The following is a 14521-nucleotide window of genomic DNA, read 5'->3' on the forward strand; positions in this document are numbered from 1 at the left end:
ATAGTATCCTATTGCATGCCTTTTTGTACTGTAATCTATCTGTTCAGCTTTATTATTACTTTTTGTTTTAAGTGGTATGCTGTTTCCTACCCCACACAAGAGTCTGGCCTACTCTGAACCAACCAGGTGCTGTGCCAACCTCATTCACAACTAGGCAACATATTTGCCATGCTCTGTTGCAACTAGCCATTCCTAACACTCCACTGCAGTTTCCAGTGATTCTCTTTGTCCTTCAGTCATAGATTTCCTTTTTGAGAAATGTAACTTAAGGGCATTGATATTGTTGTTTGAGAATCTGAACAACAGGAAACAAGTCTGTTTAGAAGGTGGGATGTCAGTAGTTAGCTCAGCAGTTACTGAACATGCAATGCCAAGTCTATCATTTTTTTGTTTTTTCTTTTCCTCCTCAAGTGTACAAACACGTGAATATCCTAACGCTGTTTATCCTGCCATTGGAATGTTCAACAGTAGCAGACCAGAGAGATTTCAAGATGGCTGCACTCCAAAGAGCAAGTGTATTAGAGCTCTCACAGTGTGAAAAAGAAAAGGAGATTAAAGGAACCATTGGAAACTGACAGTTTGGTAATATTCGTAACTGGGGAAAGTAAGAGAAAATCAACTAGAAAAGGAGAAGAAAACTTTGGTGAAAAATAGTCTTGCAGCTGTTCAGCAAAAAGAAGTTAATGTTTCAGGACTGGCACAGGAGGTGGCTTCTAGTGTTGTAGATGAAAATTAATCAAATATATTCAGTGATGTTTAAAATAAGTGAGAAACTGGAGGAACATATAAACTGAAATGAAAAATGTCTGGAAAGTATAAAAGAAGCTTTAAAGTATCCATTCAGATGAGCTGATAAAACTACAGATATCGGAGACTGAGATGAGAGAAAGACTGGCCAAATATGAAGCTTCTCATGAAGAACAGTTTCAAAAAATTGTAGTTAGAAAATTCGAGCACAGAGAGAAAAACAGAGACTTTTTTGTTATACTAGAGAAACTGGAGGGAATAAAGAGCATTTATTTATGGAAGTACAACTAAGCAGCTGGATTGGGATTCCACAGCAGGATTTGTTAATTAAAAGGACTGTGTATATGCTCCGGATTTATTTATTTATGTATTTTACATTTGTTGACCGGGAATGTCTGACTGAGACAAAGCCCTTTTTCAGCAGAGGCCCGGGGAGAAAAGCTCCAGTATATACAGATTACATTTAGTCATTATACAGATATTATATAAGTAGAAAATGGCAAATGGCTAGATGACTGCAAGAGCATTTTTTAAAAGTATACAGATTACATTTAGCCATTTACATTTAGCCATGAGAAAGATGCCAAGACTTACAGTAGTACAAAATGCAATCATATCAGCAGAAAGATCTGCTCTTGACAAATGTGAGTGAAAGGAAAACAATTGTTACTGGTAGCAGAAACCTGATTATTCACTTATACCATGTCGAAGAGCAATGAGTTTATCCCCATAATCAGAGGCTGTTGAGAGGCAGGTGCTATATCAATCTGTTTTAGAACTTTTTCTTTGGAGATAAAAGACTGTTCTGGATGAAGAACAGACTAAGTAGGAAATTAAAAGTTTACCCAGCAAATAATGAGCCAACAAGCTGAAAGGACTTTGATTCTCTTTCCTCTGGCAATAGCAAAGCACAAAGACAAAATTCCCAGTAAAATATTTTCCAGTGTTCAAAAAGAAAATTATTGGGAGTAATAGGAAAAAAAATAGCCCACAAGCTGGGTAGAAAAATCAGGAATGCCTTGAAAGTGAAACAGAGATCTGAGTTGGTTGTTCTACCTAATGAGGAAGAAGACCAGCAGTAATGTAAAAGGAAATAAATACAGGAATTGTAAAGTGTTATTTCTGTAAAATGTAGTTTGGGCATGAGAACTGTGCTTTGCAAGAGGTAGCTAAAAAAGACTGGACATTTCTGGACTGTGTTAAATTGGTAGGAGGATGCTACAACATAATTCTCACTTTGTCATTAATGTTTTGAAGGACAATGAAGGTACTTTACATGTAAGTGAACAGTGCAAGTTAAAAAAAAAATTTTTTCTTTGTAGGGTCAGTACTAGCAATTTGGGAGAAAGTTTTGGTGGCTGAACTACCTGGAGAGGGTAAAGACCCCTCAGACTCATCTTCATGTAGACTAATTTTAATTTTGAACTATGATTATAACCTGTTTATGTGTATACCAGCTAAGAGAATGACTGTGCTGCCAAAACAGAAGGTGGTTTTGTGGAGGGGAGACAAATGTGACAATATTAATAGAACACTGATGGATTCTGCATGTATTCTAGTAAGTACCCATCCTGTCATTTTTCTTTTGTATATACCACGCTGTTAATAAAAGTAGTAGTTTCTTGTCCATGTCTGTTATATCTGTAAGATTAAAGAAGCACATTTTACAGAATATTTAAATCCATTTTGCCTAGGTTCAAAAGCCATAAAAATTGTAATAACTTGTTTGGGTTATTGTAGTCACACAGCTGAAATAATCTCACTATTAACATTATCAATAGTGTGCAGTGAAATGCCAATTCCTGTGTCAGAGCTGCATAAATTAAAGTTGCAGTAGTACTCTTTACTTTTATCAAGCTACATAATTATAGCTGTTAAACTTAAAGCTGTTTAAGTTATCATACCTTTGGCAGGATAAGATACAGTATGTCGGTCTAGACAAAGCAATTATGAAATCCATGAAATTCTGTTGCACTGTTACTGTGTGTATGTGTGTGGGTGTGGATGTAGATGTGGGTGGGAGGTATCTGTTGAAAATTTTCGACTTTAACCTTCTCAATAATCATATTTTAATTGCAAGTAATTCAAAGGTGGGTAAACCAAGGTTATGTTGGAACATTTACCTGTTACCCTGTCCATGAGGGACATCAGCACTAAACCGGGAGTAAATCTGTGGTTTCCCATGCATTTGTCCAAATTACATTTGAACAGAGTAAGATAAGTACTTTGCTTATGTGGTGCGGAAGACTATTTCATACCATCACAGCTGTAATACTGTACCTTTCCATCCAAGATGTCCTATGTATGTGGCGAAAGAGATTGAGATCCCTTAAGCAGACGTTTATGCTGTCATTGGTGTTGTGAATGTGTAGTGGGTCAGAAAGTGTAGGGACAGTTGTGGCTCTATACACAAGGCAGAGGTTGCCCGTTAGCAGCCTGTATGATATTGAGAAGAGGGGCAAGGCTTTGAGATGGTCTGCATGATTTTTATGATTTAGGTCATTTTTTAGTGAGAAAATGTTGCAGTGTTTCCGTTTGTAGCAAGTGTTTGGAGAGGAACATATTGAGTGGAGCATTATACCAATGATCAGCCTAATGAGAGCAAAGCACAGTGAAATGATTATATCCTTGGACCTGGAAATCATATGGTAAGATATAAGCTGTGATGAAAAAGGACTTCCCTGCAATAATGGATACGTGGTGATCAAAGGATTGATCATTGCCTATATACGTTCCCAGATCCCTCACTGCAAGATCAACTTTCGTGGGAATATTGTAGATGTGATAGTTGTAAGGGAAGTCATGATTGTTGAAGGATGCAATTATACATTTGTTGGCATTTAGTTTTAGTCCATGTTTTTGACACCAGCTATTTGTTTGGGAAAGGCCTTCTTGGAAGATCTTGGTGGCTTCTGAGGATTTAATTTCGGCACCAAATTTATAGTCATTTGCAAATTTGTTAATATTTGCTTTGACCTCTGAAAAGTAAATAAATGCCAAAGAAAAGTGGTCTAAGGACTGAACCTTGGAACAGGGATGGCCTTTGGTCAACTAGTGCCCTAGGCAAAAGGGCTGCACAGTGCCTTCCCCACACCACCCTGTGACCCCATCTTGGTCTGCCTACATCATCCAGATTACTTTCTTCTTTCTTTTTCCTCACAGTTTGTCTTGCTCTTCAGTTTTTTCATGTATTCATTCGACATATTTTAACAAAACCATTTGTTTACTACTAAAAATAAACAAATACTGCTAGAGTGGCACCCTAGGCGGCCACCTAGTTGGCCTATGCCTAAGGTCGGCTATGCCCTGGAACAGACTTGTCTTCAGAGTTGGGTGGTAGGGAGCAAGCCATCTTGCTTGCGGTGGATCGTTCATCTACACTGGCAGAGCGGTCTATTTCCCTTCTTCCAAGCTCTGCTGTAACTGCTCTCTGAGGGGAAATGTGTCTCCACATTGACAGTTCCCCTCTGCTTACTGTGCAGTTTATGTACATATGGCAGCACAGACTTGCTAGACTCAAGTTCTGCAGGGTGAACACCTAGTGTTCCTGCTAGGTTTCACCCATATGTTGAGCCTGAGCCACTCCCTCCCTCCAAGGATGGAAAGGTGTCAATGGCCATTCAAAATGGTATAATCCTTCAAATGACAAATGGCCATGTATTGTTGGAAGTGGCCATTTCCATAGAAATAGTACTTATCGTCTTAGTTAAATCACAAAATGACATAAAAATACACTATTAAGAGGTCAGTTTTAAGAATTAGTACTGCCACAGTCTGCATTCTGTCAACTGGTGATACCCTTTGGCTTAGAATCCTCAGCATAGGTGATACGAGTAGAATGTCCTTGAGTTCATGTATCATTGTTAACTGTGACATGTCTGTACATTTATTAATTTAATCAGATATATGATCCTATATTAATGTTTGAAGGAGCCTACTTACACCATCTTCAACTGATCGCCACTCCCTTTTTGATGTAGTTATTACTAGTATGCCAGAGAAGAGCTGTAACATTAAAGCAATTTCTCCTAGTCTGAGTGACCATTCCAACTTTCTGCCTCTTTGGATAACCACTTTCCATGAATTATTCTCACAAGGTGACTACCAGCTTTATTTGAAGCTAAAACACTGCACATGGGATGTGATATTTGCTATCCTTGATGTTCTGATTGTCTTTTGTTGCTTATAAAATGTTTTTGTTGCAGTGGACACTAGAAATGCTTGTCTTCTGAATTCAGGCAGCTCTTGAGGATGTTTAATGCCACTTGGGCTACGTGAAAAAGACTGATTGAAACATTTGTCGGCCTTATTAGATGATATTCCTCAGTCTAAAAGGGCACAAACGCATCATCCTTTATCAAAAGTAAAATGGGATGTTGCCTGTACTTCATGATTTCTGGTAGTATTTTTACAGTGTTCTAGATGGAAGGTTCATAGGTTTATACTAGGCTATCTGCCCTAAGGCATTTATAAGCCTAGCCCAAATTTTTGTGGCTTACGCCACCCCTTATATGAAAAAATACTGTGCCCATTAGTTTGTTGTGCCTCTGTCCAGCAGTGACACAGATATGATTCGGTAAACCCACGATCTCCCATCCACAGGTCTAGATTTCTCTTGAACAGAGTCAGCGAGGTGCTCTGCCTCACATGGACCGGGATTTTATTCCACAGCATAGGGAGTCTCTGAGTGATAAATCTATCCCTCCAGCACGTCCTATTTATAGCCGTGCTAAGGTTTAAGTCGCTTGCTCTAGTGGTTTTGGTGGATTTGGATTTTTGAGGTGGAGCATGTCCATTAATTCCGGTTGGACATGGCCTTGTATGTCAGGCACATGTCACCTCTAAGCAGACGGTGCGACTGAATAGAGCTGGAGTTTCTTCAATCTGGCAGCATATGACAAATTTTGGAGTCCCTTTATCCTTTTGGTGAGGAACTTTTGGGGTCTCTCCAATTGCTGCAGATGTCGGTGAGATACATCCCGGGGCATTGTACTATCATTGGTCTGATAAGTGAAGAGTACAGGGAACAATGACCTCACTAGATCTGGATGTGAATCCTTCATGATCAGGTGGGCAATGTAGAAGGTCTTTCTAACCACTTTAGCAATGTGAGTCAAAGAAAGGCCACTGTCAACCTGGGTCCCCAGATCCCTGATAACCTCTTCTGTGTGGATTGCCACCTATATGGTAGCTTGGGGTTACCTTGTTTTCCCTGACTATACATTTTTTGCCAGGCCATGGCTCTGGCACCAGCCATCTGTTTCCGTGAGTCCCTTCTGAAGGATATCCATGTCCGATGCACTTTCCACTATGGCGCCCAGTTTGCAGCTGCAAACTTTGTCAGCCACTCCCATGTTGGCCTGTACTGAGAAGTAGATGCCAAACAATAGGGGCCAAGGACCGAGCCCTGTGGGACACCACTTGTGACCGGCTTGGAGTCTGACACAGCGCCAGCAACTCTAACCCTGTGGGTTCTGTCCTTAAGCCAGTTTGCAACCCATCTTGTGACATATGGGTTTACATTTGCTGGTAGTTTTTCTACAATACCCGAGTGGGGTATTGTGTCGAGCCTTGCAAGGTCAAGGTAGGCTGTATGGACTGCCTTTCCTCATCAATGGCCTTGGTGACTGTTTCAAGAAGTCACCAAGTTCAAAAGGCATGATCTTCCCTTGACAAAGCCAAACTGGGTCGGGTCCAATATCTGCAAGTCCCCTATATCTTTGTTTATGAGCTCCATTATGATCCTCTCCATAGCTTTGCAGACTAGACTTGTTAAGCTTATGGGGAGGGTCCGTGGCCTTTGAGTGGGACCACAGTTGCCGTACGCCACTCCTTGGGCACGTATCCTGTGGTAAGGCTGAGATTAAACAGGAAGAAGTAAAGCACCTAAAGGAGACTCAGATTTCACAAGAACCTTTATTGACACTTTGTTGCTTGCAGAATTCCTGTTTTTTTTTTACCTGTGACATCCTCTCCATGCTGCATGCCATCTTGATGTCCATATCAAAGATAAAATGATAAAAATGACTAATTTTTTAGCATTTTTCTCCCACCCTTATTCCTGTTGTGTTAAATACTGGTCAAACAAATTGTGTGTTTTATCTGATTGTCTCAAGGCTTGCTAGTATAATTAATATTCCCTCTTTGTTGCCTCTGCATTCATTGCTTGAAACTCATTGAGTTCTGGCTGAGAGTGCTACTGAAACAATTTGAAATATAAAGTGATTTTTGGGAACTTCTTTTCAAAGTTCTGCAGTATCCTAATTGTTTTTGCTTGATTGATTTAGATATATGTATTTGTTGGCTTCTAATATGTGCTGAAAGTGCTATTTTTCTCCCACCCTTATTCCTGCTGTATTAAATACTGGTCAAACAACTTGTGTGGATTTGCAATTGCCCGCCCCTACTGTATATTTGATCTGTGACACTCCTCCCAGTCTAGTGTTATTAGCTCATTCTACCTAATACAGAGAGGAAAAAATTGCACTTTATTCATCTGCTTTTACTGTATTTGTGTTTCTTCCTACTTTATTACTTTATTTTGCTTTTGCCTCTGCTTGAAAGTACGCAATTGTACTTATTCTGCTGCATTTATTACTACTTGGTAGTAGCCTGATTTAAATTGTACCTGTTATTCTAAGCCTTTTGGTTTAAGCACTTGGGCTTCAGACCAGTTGTTTTACATTAAGAAGGTTTGTGGTCTGCACTGTTGTGGCAAGACAGGTTGCTTACATCCTTCTAAGTTGGGAATTGCTGATTGAAGGCTCAGTGTCTGTTATTCTAAAAGTGTATTAGTTCTGGTTAAAGCACTTGGGCTTCAGGCCAGTTATTTTACATTAAGAAGATTTGTGGTCTGCACTCTTGTGGGAGGAAAGGCTAGATTCTGCCCTTCTGAGCTGGGAATTTCTGGTTAAAGGCTTATTGTGCCTGCTTATTTGAACTTTTTCTTTCTGAAGTTGGTGCACCTTGTTTGCTACTGTCATATATTAAAAAATCTCTCTCTCTATATATATCAATATATATATATATATATATATATATATATATCAATATATATATATATATATATATATATATATATATATATATATATATATATGTAGCATAGACTAGATTCAGGCCTGTTGAATCTAGCTTTGTTTGTACAACATGAGCACTGATCCAGGCCATCTTTTTGGAGAAGGTTCCCCTGCACCCTAGTGGCAGGAGTGTGCAGTTAGACTGCTGGAACAGGGCTCAGTTTTGAGCTTTTTACTGGTTAATTGGGTAATTTGTTTAAATCAGTTTGCTCGTTTTCTATTATATATAGAAAAGAAAAATTGCATTTATTCATCTGCTTTTACTGTATTTGTGTTTCTTCCTACTTTATTTTGCTTTTGCTGCCTGTTCTTAAAAGTACTTAATTACATTTATTCTGCTGCATTTATTACTGCTTGTTAGTAGCCAATTAAGTTGTAACTGTTATTCTAAGCCTTTGGTTTACACACTTTGGCTTCAGACCAGTTGTTTTACGTTAAGAAGGTCTGTGGTCTGCACTGTTGGGGCAGGACAGGTAGCTTACATCCTTCTAAGTTAGGAGTTTCTGACTGAAGGCTTAGTGTCTGTTACTCTAAAGTGTATTAGTTCTGGTTTAAGCACTTGGGCTTTGAGTAATTTATTTTACATTAAGAAGGTGTGGTCTGCACACTTGTAGGAGGAGAGGGTAGATTCTGCCCTTCTGAGCTGGGAGTTTCTGGTTAAAAGCTTATTGTGCCTCAGTATTGGAACTGTTTCTTTCTGAAACTGGTACACCTTGTTTGCTGTAGCATAGACTAGATTCAGACCTGCTGAATCTAGCTTTGTTTGTATAACTTGAGCGCTAATACAGGCCATCTTTTTTTGGAGAAGTCTCCCCTGCACCCTAGTGGCAGGAGTGTGCAGTTACAACTTGTCTGATCAAAGTCTACTGGAACGGGGCTCAGTTTTTAGCTTTTTATTGGTTAATTGGTTTAATTTGTTTAAGTCAGTTTGTTCATTTGCTACTGTCATATATTAAAAAATTTCTCTCTCTCTCTATCTATCTATATATATATATATATATATATATATATATAAAATATACGTTGTATCTTGTTGTATCTTTTTTTTTGGGGGGCTCCCCTTTTTTTTTGGGGGGGGGGGGGGGAAAAAAAAAAAGGGGGAAAATTTTTTCCCCCCCGGGGGGGTTTTTTATAATTTTTTTTTTTTAAAAAAAATTTTAATTTTTTTGGTTTTTGGGGAATTTTTTTTTCCCTTTTTTTTTTTTTTTTTAAAAAAAAATTTTTTTTTTTTTTATTTTGTTTTTTAATTTTTTCTTTTTTGGTTTTAAAATTTTTAAAAATTTTTTTGGAAAATTTTTTTTTGAAAAAAAATTTTTTTTTTTGGGTTTTTGGGGGTTTTTTTTTTTTTAAAAAAATTTTTTTTGGGGGCTTTTTTTAATTTTAAATTTGGGGCCCCAAAAAAAAGGGGGGGTTTTTTTTTAATTTTTGGTTTTAAAACCCTTTTTTTTTTTTTTTTGGGGGTTTTTACCTTTTTGGGGGGGTAGATTCGCCCCCAACTGGGTTTTTTTAAAGGGGCCCCCCTTTTTTAAAATTTTTTTTTTTGGGTTTTTTTTTAAAAAATTTAAAATTTTTTTTTTTTATTTTTAAAATTTTTTTGGTTTTTTTTTTTAAACCCCCCCCTTTTAAAAATTTTAAATTTTAAATTTTTAAAAAAAATTTTTTTTTTTTAATTTTTTTATTTTTTGGGTTTTTTTTTCCCCCCCTTTTTTTTTTTTTAAAAAAAAAAATTTTTTTTTTTAAAAAAAATAAAAAAAAATTTTTTTTTTTTTCCCTTTTAAAAGGGGCCCCCCAATTTTTAAAAAATTTTTAAAATTTTTTTTAAAAAAAAAAAAAATTTTTTTAATAAAAAAATAAATTTTAAAAAAATTTTTTTTAAAAATTTTTTAAAAAAAAAAAAAAATTTTTTAAAAAAATTGCCCCAAAATTTTTAACCCCAAAATTTTTTAAATTTTTTTTTTTTTAAATTTTTTTTAAATATTATTTAAAAAAATAAAAAAAAAAAAAAAACTTTTTGGAAAAAAAATAAAAAAAAAAAGAAAAAAAAAAAAAAAAAAAACCCAAAAAAAAACCCCCCCCCAAAAAAAAAAAAAAATAAAAAAAAAATTTTTTTTTTTTAAAAAAGGGGAAAAATAAAAATTTTTAAATTTTTTTTAAAAAACCCCCCTTTTTTTTTTTAAAAAAAAATTTTTTAAAAAATTAAATTTTAAAATTAAAAAAAATTTTTTTTAACAAAAAACCAAAGGAAAAAAAAAAAAAATTTTTAAAAAAATTTTTTTTAAAAAAAAAATTTAAAAAAAAAAAAAAAAAAAGGAAAATTTAAAAAGGGGGAAAAATTTAAAAAAAAAAAAAAAAATTTTATAGGGGAAAATTTAAAAATTTTCCAAAACCAAAAGCCCCAAAAAAAGGGGGGGAAAAAAAAAAAAAAAAAAAAAGGGAAAAAGCCCCTTTTTTTTTTTTAAAAAAAAAAGGGGGGGAAATTAAAAAAAATTCCCCTTTTTTGGGAAAAGGGGAAAAAAAATTTTTAAAAAGGTTGGGGGGGAAAACCCCCCCAAAAGGGGTTTAAAAATTCCCTTTTTCCGTTCGGGTTTTTCCCGGGGGGGGTTTTTTTTTTTTCCCCGGGGGGCTTTTTAAAAGGGTTGGGGAAAAAATTTTTTCTTTTTGGGTTAAAAAACCGGGGTTTTTTTCCCTTTAAAAACCCCCCCGGTTCCCCCCTTTAAAAAACCCCCCCCCTTTTTTTTCCCCCCAAAAAAAAAAATTTAACCCCCCAAAGGGGAAAAGGGAGTAAAGGGGCCGGGTTTTTTAAAAAAAAATTTCTTCCCCAAAAAAAAAAAAAAGGGGGGAAAAATTTTTTTTTAAAAAAAAAAAAATTTTTTTTAAAAAAAAAAATTTTTTTTTAAAAAAAAAAAAAATTTTTTTTTAAAAAAAATTTTTAAAAATTTTTTTTTTTTTTTTTAAAAAAAAAAAACCCCGGGGGGGTTTTAACCCCCTTTAAAACCCCCAAAAACCCCCCCCCAAAAAAAAACCCCCCCCCCCAAACCCCTTTTAAAAAAGGGGAAAAAAAAAACCTTTAAAAAAAGGGTTTTAAACCCACAACCCCCAAAATTTTTTTTTAAAAAAAAATTTTAACCCCCCTTGGGAAAAAGGGGGGAAATTTTCCCTTTTTTTTTTTTTATAAAAAAAAAAAAAAAAAAAAAAAAAGGGGGCCCCCCTCCCCAAAAAAGGGGGGTTTTTTTTTTGGGGGGGTTTTTTTCCCCCCCAAAAAGCCTTTGGGGGGAAAAAAATTTTTGGGGCCCCCTTTTTTAAACCCCCAAAAAAGAAAAAAAAAAAGGGAAAAAAAAAGGGAAAAAAAAAGGGGGGGGAAAAAAAAAAAAAAAAAAAAAAACCCCCCCCAAAAATTGGGGGTTTGGGAAAAAGGGAAAAAAAAAAAAAACTTTTTAAAAAAAAAAAAAAAAAAAAAAAAGGGTTTTTATTAAAAAAACCCCCAAAAAAAAAAAAAAAAAAAAAAAAAGGGGGGGGGGGGGAAAAAAAAAAAATTTTAAAAAAGGGAAAGGGGGAAAAAAAAAAAAAAAGGGGGGGGAAAAAAAACCCCAAAAAAAAAAAAAAAAATTCCTAAAAAAAAAAAAAAAAAAAAAAAAAAAAAAAGGGGGGAAAAAAAAAAAAAAAAAAAAAAAAAAATCCCAAAAGTCCAATAGCCCTAGCAACTACCCCAACCAAAGTGAAAATCCATTTAGATAGCCCATAAGGCATAACAACGTACCCAATACTCTAGTCATAAGTGAATCCATAGTTAGGCACACTAATGTTCCACTCACCAGGCTAAACAAGGAGAAAGTTACTGTCAGCTGCCATATCCCCCACATAACGCATGCAGTCAGGTCACTCCACAACAAGTAGAAATATGACTCTGTCATTGTCCATGTTGGTATGAATGACCTGGTACGACCTCCCTCGACTACATGAAAAGAGACATGGAGGAGCTCTCCGATCTTGTAGCCCAGGCAGGTATGACCCTATCCCTGAGTAGCATGCTGCCATCACCCAGAATGACACCACACTACAAGGACAATATGATTGACTTCAACAATTGGCTATGCTTCTGGTGTCATTCTAAGGGGATCCAGTATCTGTCTGCCTGGGATAACATGATTGACAGTCCACGATACTTTGCCAGAGATGGCCTGCACTTGTCGCCCTTGGGATTCTGGATACTGGCTAAGGCTCTTTCCACCCCTGTAGTGCCTTTTTTATGCAAGGTTCAAATGACAAATTCACCACCATAACAGGTACAAGCAAGCAAAATTTGAGGGTATTGCTTCTCAGTGTTGGAAGTCTAAACCTCAAAATGCACTCACTCGAGGCACTCCTTAAAATGGAGAACATCGACATCTGTGCAGTGTCAGAGACCTGGTTCAAGGCTACAGAGAGCACCCCTGCATTGCCAGGCTATAATTCATACCACACCTTTCGGCCACCTAATTTGGACCAAAACACTAAAGGTGGAGGTGTGTCCAAATTCATTAAGGATATCCACTCCTCCAGGCTAGTTGCTCAGCATAATGCATCCGAGATTATCCAAGTGCAACTAACTTTGGGCAAGACCGCAATCCAAATTGTAGCTTGCTACAGATCCCCCACCATGCCCCAGGATTCCCACTCCTTATTTCTTGATGCACTGGAAAATATTAGGGTACAACCCACCACCCTAATAATGGGTGATTTCAACTACCCCACCATTAACTGGGAAAACTACTCGTGTTCCAACTATTTTTGCTCAACGTTTTCTGGAATTCATAAATTCCAATGCCTTGGATCAACTTATCCCACACCCCCACCAGAGGCAGCAATATCCTAGACCTGGTCATTACCAGCATGGGTGATCGGTGTTCCACACCAAAGGTCAATTCCTCGTTGGTCAGATCCGACCACAAGCTAATCACCCTAGACATCCACATCCCACCCTCACCCCCCTCTAGGGAAACTACAGTAAAAAATTTCTCCAAAGTCAACTTCAAGCTTCTTAAGACAGAAGTGGCACACTTTGCGACACCAATGCAGATGGACAATAGAGGTATGACTTCTGAATCCTACACAAATGCAGTTTATAAGCACTTACATGAGTGCATGTATTGTGCTATCCCTAACAGAACCAAGATGCTATTCTCCAAAAAAATGAAGTCAATTTGGTGGTCCCCTGCCATATACAAACTCTACAACAGAAGAAAGAAACTTTTGCAAAAAAGTGTAAAATCCCATGATTGGAGGAACTCCTTGGTCAGCCTCAGTAAGAAGCTGAGATCCCTCATAAAATCCTCCATAGCTAGTTATGAAAACAAAATTGCCACTGATTCTAAAGACAGCCACAAAGCATTCTATAGCTATGTCAAGCATCTCAATGGCAACACTCAGATCTGCTCTGAGTTACAGCACAATGGCACTAAATATACAGAACCAACTGATATTGCCAACATCCTGGCAGATAGGTTCAGTGCTAACTTTACCCCCTTCTCACCCCCTAAAGGACCCATCTCTATACCAGAAGAATGCAAAGTTCCTATAATCACCACTGTACAGGTAAAATCCACACTCTCCAAAGCCAAGAACACAGCATTCATGGGATGTGACAACATCTCAGGCTACGTTCTATACGAACTACAGAACGAACAGGCACCCCACCTAAGTACCATGTTCAAACATAGCATCACCTCAGGCTTTGTTCCCACTGAATGGCGCACAGTGACTGTTATCCCACTCCACAAAGGGGAGCCACCATGGACCCTGGGACCTACCGCCCCATTAGCCTGACGAGCCTGGTCTGCAAGGCCATGGAATGTATCATCATGGAATTTATAAACAAAGACATTGGTAATTTCCATACTCTGGACCCTACCTAGTCCGGGTTTGTAAAAGGCAGATTATGTTTCCTAAACCTGATAGACTTCTTTGAAGCAGTCATCAAAACTGTAGACGAGGGTAAGGTGGTTCACACAACCTATCTAGATCTCTCCAAGGCTTGCGACACCATCCCCCACTCTGGAATTATAGATAGGCTCACTAAACTAGGTATAAATCCCTATGTCACAAGATGGGTTGCCAACTGCCTCACTGACAGAACCCACACTGTGAAAGTAGCAGACTCCATATCCGACTTAAGACAATTGGAGTATTGCATTGTTCAGTCCTGGGTCCTCTCCTGTTTGGTATCTACTTCTCTGAAGTACAGGCTAACACAGAAGGTCTTTGGCTAACAAAGTTTGCAGATGACTGCAAACTATGAGCCATAATCAAACTCCTAACGATGTGGACATCCTACAAAAGGGCCTCAATGAGACAGATGCCTGGTGTCAAAGCCATGGCCTCTAGTTCAGTGCCAAAAAGTGCATTGTCATCACCTTTGGTAAAAACTCTGTACCCATGAACTACCACATTAGGCGGTAGTCTACTTAACACCAAAAGTGTCATAAGAGACCTTGGGACACAGGTGGACAGTTGTCTCTCCTTTGATAATCACATTGCCACAGTAGTCTGGAAATCCTTCTACTTGGCACACCTCATCACAGAAGGTTTGTCATCCAGGAAAAAAGAGGTCATTGTTCCACTCTACTCGTCACTCATTAGACCCATTATAGAGTACAATGCCCCTTTTGGTATGTACCTCACAAGACATCTACAACAACTGGAAAGGCCGTAGAAATACC

The 14521-nt window shown here is 37.4% G+C and overlaps 1 protein-coding gene across 1 annotated transcript in view; it reads left to right on the forward strand.

Annotated features, from left to right (window-relative positions):
- The window catches only part of RARS2 (arginyl-tRNA synthetase 2, mitochondrial), a 443458-nt gene that overhangs the window by 78696 nt on the left and 350241 nt on the right, over nt 1-14521 (forward strand). The window lies entirely within an intron of this gene.

The sequence above is a fragment of the Protopterus annectens genome, chromosome 1.part0 (genome assembly GCF_019279795.1).
Source record: "Protopterus annectens isolate FY-2018-M chromosome 1.part0, PAN1.0, whole genome shotgun sequence".
NCBI classification, from domain to species: domain Eukaryota; kingdom Metazoa; phylum Chordata; order Ceratodontiformes; family Protopteridae; genus Protopterus; species Protopterus annectens.